Source organism: Rutidosis leptorrhynchoides, chromosome 3 (genome assembly GCF_046630445.1).
Source record: "Rutidosis leptorrhynchoides isolate AG116_Rl617_1_P2 chromosome 3, CSIRO_AGI_Rlap_v1, whole genome shotgun sequence".
Lineage (NCBI taxonomy): Eukaryota > Viridiplantae > Streptophyta > Magnoliopsida > Asterales > Asteraceae > Rutidosis > Rutidosis leptorrhynchoides.
This window is the reverse complement of record NC_092335.1, coordinates 681,352,948-681,372,436: the sequence shown is the minus strand read 5'-3', so window position 1 is coordinate 681,372,436 and position 19,489 is coordinate 681,352,948. Positions and strand designations below refer to the sequence as shown.

The following is a 19,489-nucleotide window of genomic DNA, read 5'->3' as shown; positions in this document are numbered from 1 at the left end:
TATTAATTAAAGAAGTGCAATCTATGGATTTTTTTTATTTTTTGGTTGACTAATAACATTGACCGTGTACTAAATTGAAGAAGTGCGATCTATGGATTAAGTTATTTTTTGAGTGGTGTTTTAAACCGAGTGGTTGTTTTGATAAGGGATAATATAGAATTGTTCCTGATGATCATTTGATTCTTTTATGTATATATCTTTAGGTTTTTTAAAAAAATACAGATTTGAAGATATCTTATCTTACTACCATACATAAAGAAGTTTTTGACCGACCACTCCTATTCTCGCTCCACGTGTTAGCTTTCTGTTGGTCGATGCAATCATTTAAAAGGCACCCGTTTCTATCCTTGCCCGACCCATTACAAAATATGGAGTTAGAGAGGCCCATCAAGAAACAAGTTTTTGGCTCTAGCATCCCAACTGAGTGCTAGCTGTCAAAATCTTATTAGACCATGTATCATTCTCAGAAGACGCTACTTGCTCCCTCTTACTCACGATAAGCTTCATTTGACTTCTAATCCTTAAATGCCACGTTTTACCTCTCAATTGACACACAACCCCTGCCACATCGATGTGTTAATGAATGAAATTATATCTCCTAAAAAATTCAAGCATCCACATCTCCGAGACACCGGAGTTTTTCTGAAAGGTCAGCAATTAGTAATTCAAATAATAAATATTTTTGTTGTGTTGATCTGTGTCTAATATTGTATTTGAGTTTTGTAGCTCTATACATAAATCTATAACTCAGGTTGGTTTAAGATTTATACGGAGTATAAACTTTTACATGTCACCTGACGTTTATTACATGATTATTATTACAACTAGTGAAATGACCCGTGGTTCACCACGAGGTTGTTTAAACGAAACAGTTTAATGATATGTTTTAGATATTAAGTGAACGTAAATGAACGAAATCACCAGATTACAAGAACAATCACAATGAATCACCAAATCCAAATCACAACCATAAATTAATAAACCGATCCAAACTTAATTACACTTCAGTGAGAGCAGCACTACACACTTAAACACACTTGAATAGAAATTACAAAAAAAAGAACTCTTGAAGAAGTAAATAATTGAAATAACAGAGATGATGAACAATAACCCTAATTTTGGATTTAGGGAGTGCAGATCGTATTGCTGCTAAAAGGGCAGGAAAGAGGAGCCATTTATACGAATGGAAAGTGGAGCGTGTGAGCTGGAGAAGACAGCTGGACCCCTTGAACAAAGAAGAAATTGACAAAATGCACCCTCAAGAATTATATCAGCAGCCCAGCACCTTAGCCTTCAAAACTATAGCAAAATAAGTCCAGAAATATACCTGCAACCTGACAGAGAAACCAAAAAACTCAGACTGTAACAGAAGGAATAAGATTGTATAAATTTAACATCCTCCCTCAATCTTATTCTGGAAACAATCCAATAACCCCAATTCTTTACATAGAAGGTGATGTTGAGCTTTTGGAAGACCTTTAGTGAATACATCTGCCACTTGGTTTTTTGTGTCAATATATTCAAGTTTTAACATTCCAGACAAGTTTTTTTCCCTTACCACATGAACATCAATTTCAAAGTGTTTGGATCTTTCATGAAACACAGGGTTGGCAGCAAGTAAAATAGCTGACTTATTATCACAGTAAAGTTTAATGGGGAGCAAATTTTGTATGTCAAAATCTTTTAATAACTTTAGAACCCATATAATTTCACATGTAGTAGCAGCTAGGGATCTATATTCAGATTCAGTAGAGGATCTGGAGACAGTTTCTTGTTTTTTACTTTTCCAAGATATGAGAGATCCACATAAGAACAAACAGAACCCAGTCACAGATTTTCTAGACTCAAGGCATTTTCCCCAATCAGCATCAGAATAAGCAAATAGATTGAACATGTCATCAGATTTCTTTATGTGCACACCTTTACCTGGTGATCCCTTTAGGTATCTCAAAACCCTTAAGGCAGCTTTAACATGAGACTGAAGAGGGGCATGCATATGTTGACTTAGGGTTTGGACAGCATAGGATATATCAGGTCTAGTATGAGTTAGATAGATGAGTTTTCCAATGAGTTTTTGATATTCTGTAATGTTTTCAAGAAAATCATCTCCCTTAGTGGCTTCAGAAGCCAACACAGAGTTAGCCTCCAAGGGAGTTTCAATGGGTTTACAGCTAGACATGCCAAACTCACTCAATAGGTCTAAACAGTATTTTCTTTGAGACATACATAAACCATTATTGCCTTTTATAATTTCAATCCCCAAGAAATATTTTAATTTACCAAGATCTTTGATCATGAATCTAGAGTTTAGAAAACTTTTAACATTATTGACTTCAGCATTATTGTTACCAGTTATGATGATGTCATCCACATAGACAAGAAGGGCAACAAAGGTGCCATCTTTAGATAAAACATACAAGGAATAGTCATTATCACTTTGAACAAACCCATAATCAGTTAAGGCAGAGGTTAACTTAGCATTCCACATTCTAGGGGCTTGTTTCAAACCATATAAAGACTTTGTTAATTTGCAGACTTTAGATTCATTATTAGAATTAAGACCTTCAGGAAGTTCCATATAAACATCCTCACACAGGTCACCATATAGAAAAGCATTATTAATATCTAGTTGAAACAAGTCCCAATCATATTGCACAGCAAGATTAAGCATACATCTAATGGTGACCATCTTAACCACAGGAGAGAAGGTCTCATCATAGTCAAGACCTTCTTTTTGACTATACCCCTTGGCAACAAGTCTTGCCTTGTACCTTTCAATCTCACCACTGGACTTGTACTTGATTTTGAATATCCACTTGCACCCAATGGCTTTCCTACCAACTGGCAGGTCTGCAACAACCCAAGTGTTGTTTCTGTGCAAGGCTTCTATTTCATTGTTTATGGCTTCAACCCATTTGGGATTTTTACTAGCTTCCTCATAGGAAAGAGGTTCAACAACCTTATCAAGAGAGGCACTAAGATATCTAATGTCCTCTGGCACATTTGAGTAATTGCAGTAATTGCTCATGGGGTACCTTACATTGAAGTTGACATCATAATCATTGAATTTTGAGGGCATGGTTCTAGTCCTACTAGATCTTCTTAGAGTTTCAGGACTGCCACTAGGTTCACTTGTGCTACCATGATCTGTGTTAACTTGATTGTGGACATTTTCAGAAGAAGAGGTGCCCTCAGGGGTTGACTCAGAGTCACTTGAATCAGTGGTATCATTACTCTTAGTCTCCTCCTCTGGAGTATCAATGAGATCATGATCACTGCCACTGCCTTCATTATTGTTTCCCCCATCATCATTGGGTCTTTGAGAGGTGTTTGGTTCAAAAAAGACAGACTCAAAAAAGGTTATGTGATCATTATCACTAGTAGTAATATTTGTTTTGTTTTTAGGATTATAAGGAAAGATGGTTTCATAAAACTTTACATCTCTAGAGAATAAGATGTTGTTTGACTCAAGACTTAAGAGTTTGTACCCTTTTTTTACATTTGAATATCCCAAAAAAACACACTTTTCAGACTTGCTGCTAAACTTATCATTATTGTTTAAAACACTGGCAAAACACAGACAACCAAACACTCTCATGTGGGAGAGATTAGGAGAGTAACCATAAATCATTTCAAAAGGGGACTTTCCTTGTAACACAGATGATGGCAGCCTGTTGATGATATAAGTAGCAGTCAGGATACAGTCAGACCAATAACACAAAGGTAATTTGCTTTGAAATAACAAGGATCTTGCCACATTTAATAAATGTCTATGCTTTCTCTCAACAATCCCATTTTGTTGAGGTGTATAGGCACAACTAGTTTGATGAATAATCCCATTTTGAGCACAAAAATCTTCCATTCTTTTATTAATGAATTCAGACCCATTGTCACTTCTAAAAATTTTAACCTTGGCATTAAACTGAGTTTTGATGAGATTCACAAAACACATAATATTATCAAAGACATCAGATTTGGTTTTCAAAAGATAAACCCACACAGCCCTAGAGTAGTCATCAACAATAGTGAGGAAAGATTTGAACCCACCATGGCTATTGACCCTATAAGGGCCCCACACATCCAGATGAACAAGATCACCAACATTGGAGGATGTGTGGTCACTTAAGGGAAAAGGATCCCTTGATTGTTTTGCCCTATGACAAATGTCACACACCTCATTAGCAGATTCAGGATTGACCCCTATTCTATCCTTAAGGACCTTAAGGATTTGAATGGCAGGGTGTCCCAATCTGTTGTGCCATAGAGTAGCAGATCCATAACATTTGTCACTTAAATTTGGACAGATACTACTCTTATTAGAAACAATACCTCTACATTTATCAAACAAGTATAAACCATCAACAGCATTACCAATCCCTACAATCTTCTTTAGATCCAAGTCCTGAATAAAACAGTTGCCACTTGTAAAACCAATGAACATGTTATAATCTTTTGAAAGTTTATTAACAGACAGTAAGTTGACACAATATCCAGGTATGACAAGAACATCCTTTAGGACAAAATTTTTTGACAGCTGAAGGTTTCCAATATTGGTAATTTTAGCTAAAGTGCCGTTTGGATGTCCAACAGTCATATTGAGTTTTGACACATCAAACACATTAACAAGACCATCACATGATCCAGTCATGTGTCTGGTTGCTCCAGAATCAATTATCCATTTATCATTAAAACAATTATCAGTAGTGCCATTGGATTTAAAAAAAGTGTCAAACTTAGAATTAAAGACAACATTACAGTTTAAAAAACTACCTGCCATATTGGCCTGAGCATTCCCTTGTGTGGATTGGTTGTGTAGCAGACTCATAAGTTGAGAAATTTGTTCAGTGGTAAAAGGTTGAGACACATTTTGAGTAGTAGCAACATTGGAGACAGAATTATTACTCACAGCAGGTCTGTGATCACTCTTCTTAACCCACCCAGGTGGATAACCAACAATTTCATAACATCTATCAATTGTGTGACCAAGTCTTTTACATTTAGTGCACTTAAGATTAGGGTTAGGGCCATTACCAATTCTTCTTTTGTTATCAAAGGTTTTGGACACAAGAAAGGCAGAGTTTTGACTTTTGATAGGACCAGACCCACTGGATTGAGAGGAGATCCTAAGGGACTCCTCCCTTGACACAATGGCAAAAGCAGTTTTAACACTTGGCAAAGGGTCAATTAACAAAATATTGCTCCTTACAGAGGAATAGGATTCATCAAGACCCATAAGGAATTGCATAAGTTTGATTAGGTCATTGTGAGATTTGAATTCCTTATTAGCATCACAAACACAAGTAGGTAATTTAACAAGAGCATCAAATTGTTTCCATAAAGCATTTAATTTGTGATAATAATCAGACACAGTAGTGCTACCCTGAGTTAAAGAGTTTAGCTTTTGATGCAGACTAAAAGTGACAGATCCATCTATTTTATCATAGGTTTCCTTCAATTCTTCCCAAACAGTTTGAGCAGATTTGGCAAACACTTGCCCAGAAAACAATTCTTCAGAAATAGAGTTCAAAATCCAGGATAGTACAACAGAGTTGCATCTATCCCATTGAAGCATAAGAACATTATCAGTTTGACTTCTTTTACAAGTACCATCAACAAATCCATATTTATTTTTAGTTTGCAAGGCTAAGGTCATAGCTCTACTCCAGACATTGTAGTTTTCTGTCCCCTTGAGTTTTAAGGAGACAAGAGCAGTGGTGCTAGTATCACTGGCATGCAGATAGAGAGGGTCACCGAAATCAAGATTACTCACTTGAGTAATCTTTGATGATCCATCACCATCATCACCAGCCATAAAGGCAAAGTACACAGATTAAGCACGAAAAAATACACAAGCAGCAAAGATGCACAGAAACAAACACAGAGACAGATAACAGAAAAATATAAATAAATATATAAACGGGCCAAAAATCAACCAGTGCTTGATCAGGTATTCATACGATTCAGGAACGTAGATCAAGAGTTGGGCACTGGGATTAGGTCAGACAGGGTGTAAAGATCAGCAGAGACAGAAAATAAAAAGAGAGAGAACGGAACTCCCCTACAGAGCATAAACTCTGGTAAAGCAATAAGTGAACGGCGGAAGACAGAAGATGAAGCACAGATGAACTCGTTCAAGCCCTAATTATGGAATTAGGGTTTCAATTTCTTCACATGAGCAAACGGAACACCAATAATCGAGAGCCTATAGCTCTGATACCATGAACGAAATCACCAGATTACAAGAACAATCACAATGAATCACCAAATCCAAATCACAACCATAAATTAATAAACCGATCCAAACTTAATTACACTTCAGTGAGAGCAGCACTACACACTTAAACACACTTGAATAGAAATTACAAAAAAAAGAACTCTTGAAGAAGTAAATAATTGAAATAACAGAGATGATGAACAATAACCCTAATTTTGGATTTAGGGAGTGCAGATCGTATTGCTGCTAAAAGGGCAGGAAAGAGGAGCCATTTATACGAATGGAAAGTGGAGCGTATGAGCTGGAGAAGACAGCTGGACCCCTTGAACAAAGAAGAAATTGACAAAATGCACCCTCAAGAATTATATCAGCAGCCCAGCACCTTAGCCTTCAAAACTATAGCAAAATAAGTCCAGAAATATACCTGCAACCTGACAGAGAAACCAAAAAACTCAGACTGTAACAGAAGGAATAAGATTGTATAAATTTAACAGTAAATACTAAAGTTATTTAGTTTAATGACCTGTGGAACCACAAAGTCCGACTAAGAAACTCGACAGTTGAACATTTCATTAAAAACCTAAAATGCATATTAAACAATCCACATCCAATCATAAGAGATAATATTGGTTGTCATTTTATTTTAAAAATGTAAATTAAAATATAAATTCAAAATTGGTTTCCTTCGGCCTAGCTTTTATACCTTTTCGTACTCAATTAAAAATAATCTATAGTTAATATTATTAAATAATTCAAAATTATTTAATTTTAGTAATTAAAATAACTATTAATAAGATTTAATAATAATAATTAATTAGTAAGATTTAATTTTAATTCAAAATTATTTAGATTAATGACATCACCCATCATGCTTAGATTTTTTTCCTTTTCTTTTTGATTTTTTCTTAACAAAAGAATTAGCCTAATAATGACATCATCATTATAGCATTTTAATATTAACTATAGATTTGTGTGTTGAAGTAAAGCAAAAAGGAAAATGGAACAGTGTGAAGAGGGATATAATGATGATGATAATTTGGTCAGGTTTATTGATGAGTTTTTTTATCAACGGGAAGTTGCCTTCAAGGTGTTTGATGTAAGTCCCGAACCAATAATTTTTTAACAAATTAGTGGTTAATTACTGTGATTGAAGTTCGTTTTTTTTTCTTTTTATAAACTTTGGCAATTGGTTTTTGTTATGTATTTTGCAATATCCTCCATTTAGATAGAAAAAAACTAATACTCTGTAGCAATTAGCTTGATCAATTTTATGTGGACCAAAATACTGTTATCCACGTTTCAAAGTATATTTTTCGTTTGTTACTGAATGCTTTCGTTTTAGTAGAGAAATTACCTTTTAGACTTCCAGAGTTTCAACAAGGTTTATAAGTTGTGATGCAGGTGTTTATAAAAGGTTCTGTACAAGTGAAGCGCACGTTAAACGGCAAGACATAACAAAGGGTGTCCGACAATGGAGACATGGGTAATGGTTTACGAGTTTGCCCCTAGAGGCTTTGAACAATTTACTAGCAGGCTAAGATTTATTCCTTGCTACTACTAATTTTCGTGATGGATTTTCTTTGTTGTTTTTCTTGTTTACTTTCTAATTTTTTTTTCTCTTAATGAAATGAATGTGTCAAGGTTCTTGGTTTTTAATATCCATACGCCTTTCTAGGAAAACGGCGAAAAACCTGCAACTTAAAGCAAACACTCTCTTTCAGAATGCTAGGAACGAGTATATTTTTCTTTGTTTCCTTATTAATAGTGTAGCGATCCGACAAAATCGTCATTGACGGCGTCGTCTACTTAGGTCCCATTACGTAGTCGTAAGTCTTTAAAATAGCGTTTGACCAAAAATATGTCGCATTCATTTCAAATGTAAGGATTGTTTCAAAGTTTACAAGAATATTTCAACCACAAGTTACGTTATAACGTTATAAGTACAAATGAAACCTATGCGACACAATTTAAAAGTAGCCAAAAGACGCTCCATGTATACATATATACTCGACATCCAATGCAAGTATCAAAATAATGAGCGGAAGCATGTATCACAAAACGTTCAAGGACCTGAGAAAAACATAGAAATCTGTCAACGAAAACGTTGGTGAAATCATAGGTTTAAGTTAGTAAGTAAGTACAAATGAACCACAAGATTTATAACATTGAAATAATAGTAAACCATTCTAAAATTTGTTATCACGAGCACCCAATTATCAAGGCTTAACTTTCCATCCATAGAACTCCATCACAATAGTGTTAGAACATACACTGTTTTTCGAAAATATATTTCATTCAATAACGGTAGCGAACCGTCCGAATGAGGGTTTGTCAAACCCGTATGGCCATACAACATAAGTTCTCGCTTACACCCGGCAAGTGTAACTAATGATAATCGAATTGAAGATTTTGTTCTAACTCGTATGTAGAATGTTTGTTTTCGTACTTGTGTTCACTTTGTAAAATGAAACGTTTATGTTTTCTCATCCCAAATGTAAGTTTAAAAGAGTAAAAGTGGGACTATGATCTCACCTTGAGTGCACGAGTAATAAAGTACTTCACAAGTAAACGTGTGCAAGGACAATTACTAGTCTTGACCAAAACAAGTAGGTTGTATCAATAACGGTAAACACGATTGGTCAAAGTTGTTCAATTAGTCATATGGCTCGTTACGACTCGATTATATAGCATGTAAATCAAATTGCCAAGTTTCATACAAGATATAAGTATATAAGCATGTAAGAACGTTTGCATAAGTGTTTGGTTAAGTTTGAATAAAAGTCAACTTTGGTCAAGTCAAAGTCAACGAAAAAGTCAACACGTTCGGGTCGGGTCCCGAACTATTTTTCTGAGATTTTTAATCATATATAAGCATGTTAGAACAAGTTACATGTGAATCGGAGGTGCGTAGCATAGCAAACATTTTTCATAAAAGTGACAAGGTTGATCAGTCCCTAAACACGGCCATTGCCGCGTCGTGACACAGAAGGGCCATGCCGCGACAATGTGCGGGAGCTGGTACCTGGGCTGTTTCAATTGTTCAAGTCTCATCCAAACTTCAATTTATCATAACTAATGAACCGTAAATACCTAAAACGCATACCATACATCGTTGGAAAGGTAATTTAACGAGGAACATAACTAAATACCTTTCATCAATTAAAAACATTATTTACAAAAATCAAAATCCAAGTTGAATGCTCATTTAATGTTCATCATAAATACTTTCAAGTTCATAAATGCACATTTATGATTCGGGAATTAAATGCACACATATAATACGCCGTTTCATAGGTAATTATGCATACAGTACAACTAAACACTTACAAACCACATTGCAAAGCATTCAATGCATCAAAAGCTCATTTTACTTCTACCAAAACCCTAACTTAAAATCACAAATTTAACAATTTTGTTTATGAAGCTAATCCATGCCAACCTACATACCAAATTGAAGCTAGTGATGCTAGTAATACATTTAATACATGCACTTTTAACCTCTAACAACATTTAAGCAACCAAATCTCAAGATCAAACACACTCATTTCAAGTTTAAGCTAGTTACATCAAAATGACAAGAACAAGCATACAAATCATATATTCATGTTGGACTTGAGCCATAGACACTAATTAACACTTTTATAAGTTAAAAACATCAAGAACAAAGAATCTAGTGATTTTAGAAAGTTACCCAAACTTGATGAAATCGGTATGGAATTGAAGAAGAAGATGCAAGGATTCCAAATATGTAATTTGTTTTAATGTTTGACTGCTAGATTGGAAATGGATGATGAATCTTTGAATTGGTGTTTAAGAGAAAAATTTGAAGTATTGAAAGAGAGAAGGAGGTGAATGAATGGATGAGAGTTCATGGTTGACTAGTTGACCTAGTCAAGAGTTTGGTCTCTTGGCAAGTTTAGTCCCTCGACTTTAAAAGCGGGTGCGTGAATTACCTAAACGAGTTATTTTAAAACGCATTTTAACGGAAGATTTTATAATCATATAATGGACTTTAAATAAATAAACGGAAAGTAAACGGAAAAAGGCGGGATGTTACATTACCTACTCCTTAAAAGAAATTTTGTCCCGAAATTTAAGTAAGCGTAGTAGTCGTTGTTTCTTCCTCGAGATCTTGCGTTTCCGAATCCACGAATAAATGAGGGTACTTCCTTTGCATTTGATCTTGTCTTTCCCAAGTAAACTCGGGTCCCCTTTTGGCGTTCCAACAGACCTTGACAATTGGAATTCGGCTTTGTTTTAGCGTTTTGACGGAGAGGTCCACAATTTCAACCGGTTCCTCCACAAAATGAAGTTTGTCACAAATAGTAAGCTCCTTGAGAGGGATGATGAGTTCGGGTTCGGCAAAACACTTCTTCAAGTACGATACATGGAAAGTAGGATGGACGGAGCTCAGTTGAGGCGGAAGATCTAAACGATAAGCAACGGTTCCAACACGCTCCAAGATTTCGAAAGGACCAATATACCGCGGATTTAGTTTCCCGCGTTTCCCGAAATGGATTACACCTTTCCAAGGTGCGACTTTTAACATTACGCGGTCACCGACTTGAAATTCGAGGTCGTTGCGTCTTTTGTCCGTATAGCTCTTTTGACGACTACGGGCCGTCCGGAGTCTATCTCGGATTTGAACGATCTTCTCGGTTGTTTCATGAATGAGTTCAGGTTCGGTGATTTGTGTGTCGTCTACTTCGGCCCAACAAAGAGGAGAACGACATTTGAGGCCATATAACGCTTCAAAAGGTACGGCTTTAATACTCGCGTGATAACTATTGTTGTAAGAGAACTCGACTAGTGGCAAATGCTTGTCCCAAGCTTTTCCAAAATCGACAACGCAAGCTCGTAACATGTCTTCCAAAGTTTGGATTGTGCGTTCGCTTTGTCCGTCGGTTTGTGGATGATATGTGGTGCTCATGTCTAAACGCGTTCCCAATGCTTCTTGTAAGGTACGCCAAAATCTAGAAACAAAACGGCCATCTCGATCTAAAATAATCGATAAAGGTACACCGTGACGGGCTACGATCTCTTTAATGTAAAGTTGTGCAAGTTTCTCTATTTTGTCGGTTTCCTTCATGGCTAGGAAGTGGGCGGATTTAGTGCTCGTCGTTCTTGGTAGTTTGGTGATAAAGTCCATCGTTATTCTTTCCCACTTCCATTGCGAGATTTCGGGTTGTTGAAGTAACCCGGATGGCCTTTGGTGTTCGGCTTTGACTTTGGAACAAGTCAAACACTTTGCAACATAGGTAGCAACGTCCCTTTTAATATTCAGCCACCAATATTATTCTTTAAGGTCATGGTACATCTTATTGGCACCGAGATGAATCGAGTATCTTGACTTATGGGCTTCGTCTAGAATAAGGCTTCGTAACTCCCCATAACTAGGCACCCAAATTCTTCCAGCGAAATATCGGAGCCCGGTCTCCTTAACTTCGAATCGAGAGGCGAGGACGTTCAAATGTTCATGAGGAATATTTTCATCCTTGAGAGCCTCATCTTGGGCTACCCGAATTTGACTATTGAGGTTGGTGTGAATGGTGATGTTTAAAGCTCGAACACGAAGAGGCACCGCTCTCTCTTTTCGACTTAAGGCATCGGCTACTACATTTGCCTTTCCAAGATGGTAATGAAGCTCACAATCATAATCGTTCAAAGTTTCAATCCACCTTCGTTGTCTCATGTTTAGTTGCTTTTGATCGAAGATGTGTTGGAGGCTTTTGTGATCGGTGAAGATAATACTCTTGGTTCCATAAAGATAGTGTCTCCACATTTTAAGTGCAAAGACAACGGCTCCGAGTTCAAGATCATGTGTCGTGTAGTTTCGTTCATGAATTTTTAGTTGTCGAGAGACATAAGCAATGACCTTCTTTCGTTGCATTAATACACACCCAAAACCATGTTTCAAGGCATCGCAATATACAACAAAATCATCATTACCTTCAGAAAGTGACAAGATAGGAGCGGTGGTTAGCTTTGTCTTCAAGGTTTGAAATGTGGATTCTTGTTCGGTTGCCCAAATGAATTTCTTTCCCTTGTGAGTTAACACGGTTATAGGACGAGCAACCAAGGAGAAATCTTTGATGAATCTATGATAGTATCCGGCGAGACCCAAGAATTGACGAATGTGAGTAGGAGTTGTAGGAGTTTCCCATTTTCTAATGGCTTCGATTTTTGATGGATCGACCTTAATACCCTGATCACTCACAACATGACCAAGAAATTGAACTTCCTTCAACCAAAATTCACACTTGGAGAATTTGGCATAGAGTCGTTCTTGTCTCAAGAGTTCAAGCACAAGTCGGAGATGTTGTTCGTGCTCTTCTTCGCTTTTAGAATAGACCAAAATATCATCGATGAACACGATAATGAATTTGTCGAGGTATGGTTTGCACACATGGTTCATGGGGTCCATGAACACTGCCGGTGCGTTAGTGAGACCAAATGGCATTACAAGAAATTCATAACTACCATAACGAGTCCGGAAAGTAGTTTTGGAGACATCTTCCCCCTTAACCCTTAGTTGATGATAACCCGAGAGGAGATCGATTTTTGAATATACACAAGACCCTTGTAGTTGATCAAAGAGGTCATCGATGCGAGAAAGAGAATATTGGTTCTTAACCATCAATTTGTTTAGTTCATGATAATCAATGCACATTCGTAGGGATCCATCTTTCTTCTTAACGAACAAAATCGGAGCGCCCCATGGTGAATGGCTAGGTTGGATAAAACCACGGTCAAGTACTTCTTGGATTTGACTTTGTAATTCTTGCATCTCGGATGGAGCAAGTCTATACGGTGCACGTGCTACGGGTGTGGCTCCCGGAACAAGATCGATTTTAAATTCAATCGGTCGATGAGGTGGAAGACCTGGCAATTCGTCGGGAAATACATCGAAAAAGTCACTAACAATTAGCGCATCATCGATATACTTCTCATCGATCTCGACTTTCTTAACATGGGCTAGAATCGCGAAACAACCTTTACGAAGGTATTTTTCAACTTTAAGGCACGAGACGAGGTTGAGTCCGGTGCAACTCTTATCGCCATAGACAATCAAGGGTTAACCATTCTCGATAGGAATTTGAATCACTTTAAGATCGCAAAGAATGTGAGATTTCGTTTTGGCTAACCAATCCATACCAATGATTACATCGAAGCTCCCTAGTTCTATAGGTATCAAGTCAATTTCAAACTCTTTACCCATTAAGTTCAACGTACACCCCCGATAAAATTTGTCGGCACTCAATAGTTTCCTGTTGACCACTTCAATGGTATAAGTAGTATCTAGTGGGAGTGGTGGAGTGCTAAAAGAATGAGTCAAAGTCTTGGATACAAAACTCTTATCGGCACCCGAATCGAATAAGCAAGTGACATAAGAATTGTTGAGAAGAAACGTACCAGTGACTAGTTCATTGTCATCTCAGGCTTCCTCGGTGTTAATGTTGAAAGCTCGGCCAAGCATATTGGGGTTATCTTTCTTCTTTGGGCATGCATTTCTATAATGACCCGTTTGACCACATTCGTAACAAGTGACCGTCTTTGGTGTATTGGGCCCCTTTCGAGTAACGGGGGCGGCACTTTTACAATCGTTGGCCTTATGACCAATTCCTTAGCACCGATGGCAAATTAGCTTACCACATTCACCAGAGTGATGCTTGTTGCATTTGTTGCAAAGAGGTAGGTTTCCGGCATAACCCTTCTTGCCGTCGGAGGTGAAAGACTTCTTGGCGAAGTTGTTGTTGTTGTTGTTGCTTGATTGGGGGCTTCCCACTTTCTTTTGTTGCCACCCGCTTTATCCTCTACCTTAGGTGCCGGTACTACAATTTCGTCCACCGTTTCTATCAATTTGCGGGCCATCTTCAAAGCTTCTTGATGATTAGCGGGTTTGGATGACATTACCCCGTGTTTGATGCTCTTTGGAAGACCATCTATGTAAAGTTCAACCCTTAAAGACTCGGGGTTCACAAGGTTTGGGCACATCAAGGCTAGTTCGGAAAATCGTTGATTGTAGGCCTTGAGATCGTTTCCGACCGCTTTTAAAGTTCTTAGCTCTTGTTCGAGCCTTCAGGTTTCTTCACGAGGAAAATATTCGATGATTATCTTTTCCCTTAAATCGGCCCAAGAGAGGGCGTGGGCTTCATCGGTACCCACCAATTGTACATAGGTGTCCACCAAGTGAGCGCGACACCGGCGAAAGTGTGGGTGGAGTACTTGACCTTGTCTTGGTCCCGACAACTGCTTATGCTAAAGACGGCTTCCGTTTGCTCAAACCATCGGGTGAGCACAACCGGTCCCCCGGTTCCATCGAAGGTGTGAGGTTTGCACCCCATGAAAGCTTTATAGGAGCATCCCTCGTTTGAATTACCGGCTCCATTATTGTTGTTGTGGTTGTTATTGTTATTGTTGTTGGATGAGTGACTGGCCATGGCCGCATCCACAGCGGTGGCTATCATTCGCTATAGAGCTTGTTCGGGTGTTTCATGGCGTGGTATACGGCGAGGAGGCATTGTTCCTTCAAAACACAAGAATATCGTTGATTAGTATTCTCAATAATACTAACCGTGATATGGAATGAGGATAAAGAGAAAATTTTCCTTGACTCGCCTTAAATTCTTTATGTCATAATGTCGGAACATTCATATGAGTCACCGTAATATAATCCTGGCAATTATATTACCCTAATTCATATGTGCATTCGACATTATTTCACTAAGTCAAGGTGGCGTGTCAATCAAATTAAATAACGTGAGATAAAGATAGAATAAGAGTTAGGTATTAATAAAAGAGTTCGAGTATAAATGCACAAGTAGTCAAGTAATTCCTACTTCAAGTCTGTATGTCGGTTGTAGTCTAGACTCACTAATGTACCCTATGACTCGGGGTTGACACCAATGAACTTTAAATCCCTACAACCAACGCTCTGATACCATCTGTAGCGACCCGACAAAATCGTCATTGACGGCGCCGTCTACTTACGTCCCATTACGTGGTCGTAAGTCTTTAAAATAGCGTTTGACCAAAAATATGTCGCATTCATTTCAAATGTAAGGATTGTTTCAAAGTTTACAAGAATAGTTCAACCACAAGTTACGTTATAACGTTATAAGTACAAATGAAACCTATGCGACACAATTTAAAAGTAGCCAAAAGACGCTCCATGTATGCATATATACTTGACATCCAATGCAAGTATCAAAATAATGAGCGGAAGCATGTATCACAAAACGTTCAAGGACCTGAGAAAAATATAGAAATCTGTCAACGAAAACGTTGGTGAAATCATAGGTTTAAGTAAGTAAGTAAGTAAGTACAAATGAACCACAAGATTTATAACATTGAAATAATAGTAAACCATTCTAAAATTTGTTATCACGAGCACCTAATTATCAAGGCTTAACTTTCCATCCATAGAACCCCATCACAATAGTGTTAGAACATATACTGTTTCTCGAAAAGATATTTCATCCAATAACGATAGCGAACCGTCCAAATGAGGGTTTGTCAAACCCGTATGGCCATACAACATAAGTTCTCGCTTACACCCGGCAAGTGTAACTAATGATAATCGAATTGAGGATTTTGTTCTAACTCGTATGTAGAATGTTTGTTTTCGTACTTGTGTTCACTTTGTAAAATGAAACGTTTATGTTTTCTCATCCCAAATGTAAGTTTAAAAGAGTAAAAGTGGGACTATGATCTCACCTTGAGTGCACGAGTAATAAAGTACTTCACAAGTAAACGTGTGCAAGGACAATTTCTAGTCTTGACCTAAACAAGTAGGTTGTATCTATAACGGTAAACACGATTGGTCAAAGTTGTTCAATTAGTCCTATGGTTCGTTACGACTCGATTATATAGCATGTGAATCAAATTGCCAAGTTTCATGCAAGATATAAGTATATAAGCATGTTAGAACGATTGCGTAAGTGTTTGGTTAAGTTTGAATAAAAGTCAACTTTGGTCAAGTCAAAGTCAACACGTTCGGGTCGGGTCCCGAACTATTTTTCTGAGGTTTTTAATCATATATAAGCATGTTAGAACAAGTTACATGTGAATCGAAGGTGCGTAGCATAGCAAACATTTTTCGTAAAAGTGACAAGGTTGTCAGTCCCTGAACGCGGCTATTGCCGCGTCGCGACACAGAAGGGCCACGCCGCGACGCGACGATGTGCGGGAGCTGGTACCTGGGCTGTTTCAATTGTTCAAGTCTCATCCAAACTTCAATTTATCATAACTAATGAACCGTAAATACCTAAAATGCATACCATACATCGTTGTAAAGGTAATTTAACAAGGAACATAACTAAACACCTTTCATCAATTAAAAACATCATTTACAAAAATCAAAATCCAAGTTGAATGCTCATTTAATGTTCATCATAAATACTTTCAAGTTCATAAATGCACATTTATGATTCGGGAATTAAATGCACACATATAATACGCCATTTTGTAGGTAATTACGCATACAATACAACTAAACACTTACAAACCACATTGAAAAACATTCAATGCATCAAAAGCTCATTTTACTTCTACCAAAACCCTAACTCAAAATCACAAATTTAACAATTTTATTTATGAAGCTAATCCATGCCAACCTACATACCAAATTGAAGCTAGTGATGCTAGTAATACATTTAATACATGCACTTTTAACCTCTAACAACATTTAAGCAACCAAATCTCAAGATCAAACACACTCATTTCAAGTTTAAGCTAGTTACATCAAAATGACAAGAACAAGCATACAAATCATATATTCATGTTGGACTTGAGCCATAGACACTAATTAACACTTTTATAAGTTAAAAACATCAAGAACAAAGAATCTAGTGATTTTAGAAAGTTACCCAAACTTGATGAAATCGGTATGGAATTGAAGAAAAAGATGCAAGGATTCCAAATATGTAATTTGTTTTAATGTTTGATTGCTAGATTGGAAATGGATGATGAATCTTTTAATTGGTGTTTGAGAGAAAAATTTGAAGTATTGAAAGAGAGAAGGAGGTGAATGAATGGATGAGAGTTCATAGTTGACTAGTTGACCTAGTCAAGAGTTTGGTTTCTTGGCAAGTTTAGTCCCTCGACTTTAAAAGTGGGTGCGTGAATTACCTAAACGAGTTATTTTAAAACGCATTTTAATGGAAGATGTTATAATCATATAACGGACTTTAAATAAATAAGGGAATGGATTATATTAAATTACTAATGAAAACAATATAGAAGTTGTAACGACCCGACTTTTTCGACTTATATTTTTGTGGGCAATACTTTCACGAAACTGCATATTCGTGCGTACTGAGCTAGTTTATGCTCTGGGATCTTATTTCACGATAAACTTTCGTTAATACCTTGCAACGTGCTATTAAGTGTTTAATCACTTAACTTGATCCTCGAATGCTTTTACGACCGTTAGTGTCACTTGACGTTTAAAGCGAGCTACGTACTTGGTACACGTTTAACTTTTGTCATAATTGGAATATTATGACTACGTAATACTAATTGTTATTTTCTAATGACAATTACTTGGTTTATTGGTTGCTTAATTACGCTTAGTAATTTACTAATGCACACTAGTTAGTCTTGATGGACTCTTTACCTTAATGGACTTAAGCCCACCCTACTCTAGCTAATGGACTTTTAAATTAACCCAATTTTAATGGAATTATGACACATTAAAATGTAAGACAAAAACCCATTTAGGTGAGCTAACATACTAGCATTTTTGTTAACCATTACCACACATGTTGCATGGGATCCCAACAATAAGCACCACCTTTAGACCACCACCATGCAAAAAGAAAAAGTTGTCCCCCACTTGTCCCCCCATTACCCACGGCCACAAGCACCACCACCACACTATAAATACCAAGCTCATTTCATCCATTTTACACTTGATCTCATTCTCATTTTACACACACATGCTCTCTAATTCTCTCTCTAGTCTTTCTCACACTAAAAATTGTAAGTTTAAATTTTCTTCTTCTTCTTCTTCTTCTCTTCTTCTACACGACATCATCATCATCATTAAAGGATCAAACTTTTTAGCTTCTTGATCTTGTTATATCTTGAAGATTCAAACTTTGATTTGAATCCTTCAAGAACATGAAAGATTCAAGCTTTCTAGCTTTGAATCTTCATCACTTTGTTGGATCTAAATTTTCTAGCTTTTGATCTCTTTATTTTGTTAAAAAGATCAAAACTTGTGTTTATGATCTTCATGAAATTTGAAGATCCAGCCTTTTGCTTTAAGGATCTTCAAGAACATTAAAGATCCAAGCTTTCTAGCTTAGGATTTCATTATTTTATTGAAGATCTTAGCTTTTTAGCTTATGGTCTCATTACTTTTACTAGATCTTAGTATTCTAGCTTATGGTCTCATTAATCTTGTAAAGATCCAAGCTTTCTAGCTTAGGGTTTCTTAATACTTGAAGATCTAAGTTATTATTGTAGATCTCACTTACTTGGAACCTTTTATGATTTTTATGGTGATAAAAATCAAGTCTTCATCATCTCATATGATGAAGATGCATAAACTTGTGTCAAAAGGACAAAGGTTGAAGCTTTATTGTGTTTATGCAATAAAGAGACAACCTTGATGTTCAAAACTTGTAGAATGTTAGCTTTACTCTTAGTTGTATTTTGATGGTTGAAACTTGGTCATAATGATGCTAAAACGTCAAAGAGTTGTACGCTTGAAGATTATACGCATCAAGGATGAGAACCGTGATGAGCATCAAGCACCAAGAAACCCACTGGAGCACTTGCTTTCTATTTTTCGGGGTCTGATCAGACTCCTGGGACTTCTGAAAAACTGATTTTCAGATAGTTCGTTTCGAGCAGATGACTTTTCGTTTAGGACTCGCCTAAATCCGATATACGGTTTAGGATTTATAGCCTTCCAAAAATCACTACGCCTTTGTAACGACGTGCTGAAAATTCTGACCTACTCGTGCTTGAACAGTCGCCACAGTCAAATGACATCGAGTTAGGATCTGAAAATTGGACAGCGGTTAGAGGACTCACATACAGAGCCTTGGCCACTGACCACGCGTCTTTTAGGTTTGTATAGAGGTCGTAGAAGCTGTCCGAAGTCAGCCTTTTGTTTCGATCTCTATTCTTGTTGAAAACTTACTTTAGCTTTTACAAATGATGATGATGATGATGATGATGATGATACTTAAGACTTAATTTATTCACGTTTAAACTTTTTCTGACAATTTACTGACGTAGTAACCTTTGACTTAGGTTGAGGAC

General features: G+C 36.9%; 1 long non-coding RNA gene across 1 annotated transcript; it reads left to right on the top strand.

Annotated features, from left to right (window-relative positions):
• Nucleotides 1-520: 520 nt before the first annotated feature.
• On the top strand, nucleotides 521-7,876 carry LOC139899436 (uncharacterized). Its single transcript, XR_011777502.1, has 3 exons — nucleotides 521-649; nucleotides 7,196-7,310; nucleotides 7,616-7,876. It is a non-coding gene; the product is annotated as an uncharacterized lncRNA (long non-coding RNA).
• The last annotated feature ends 11,613 nt before the right edge of the window (nucleotides 7,877-19,489 follow it).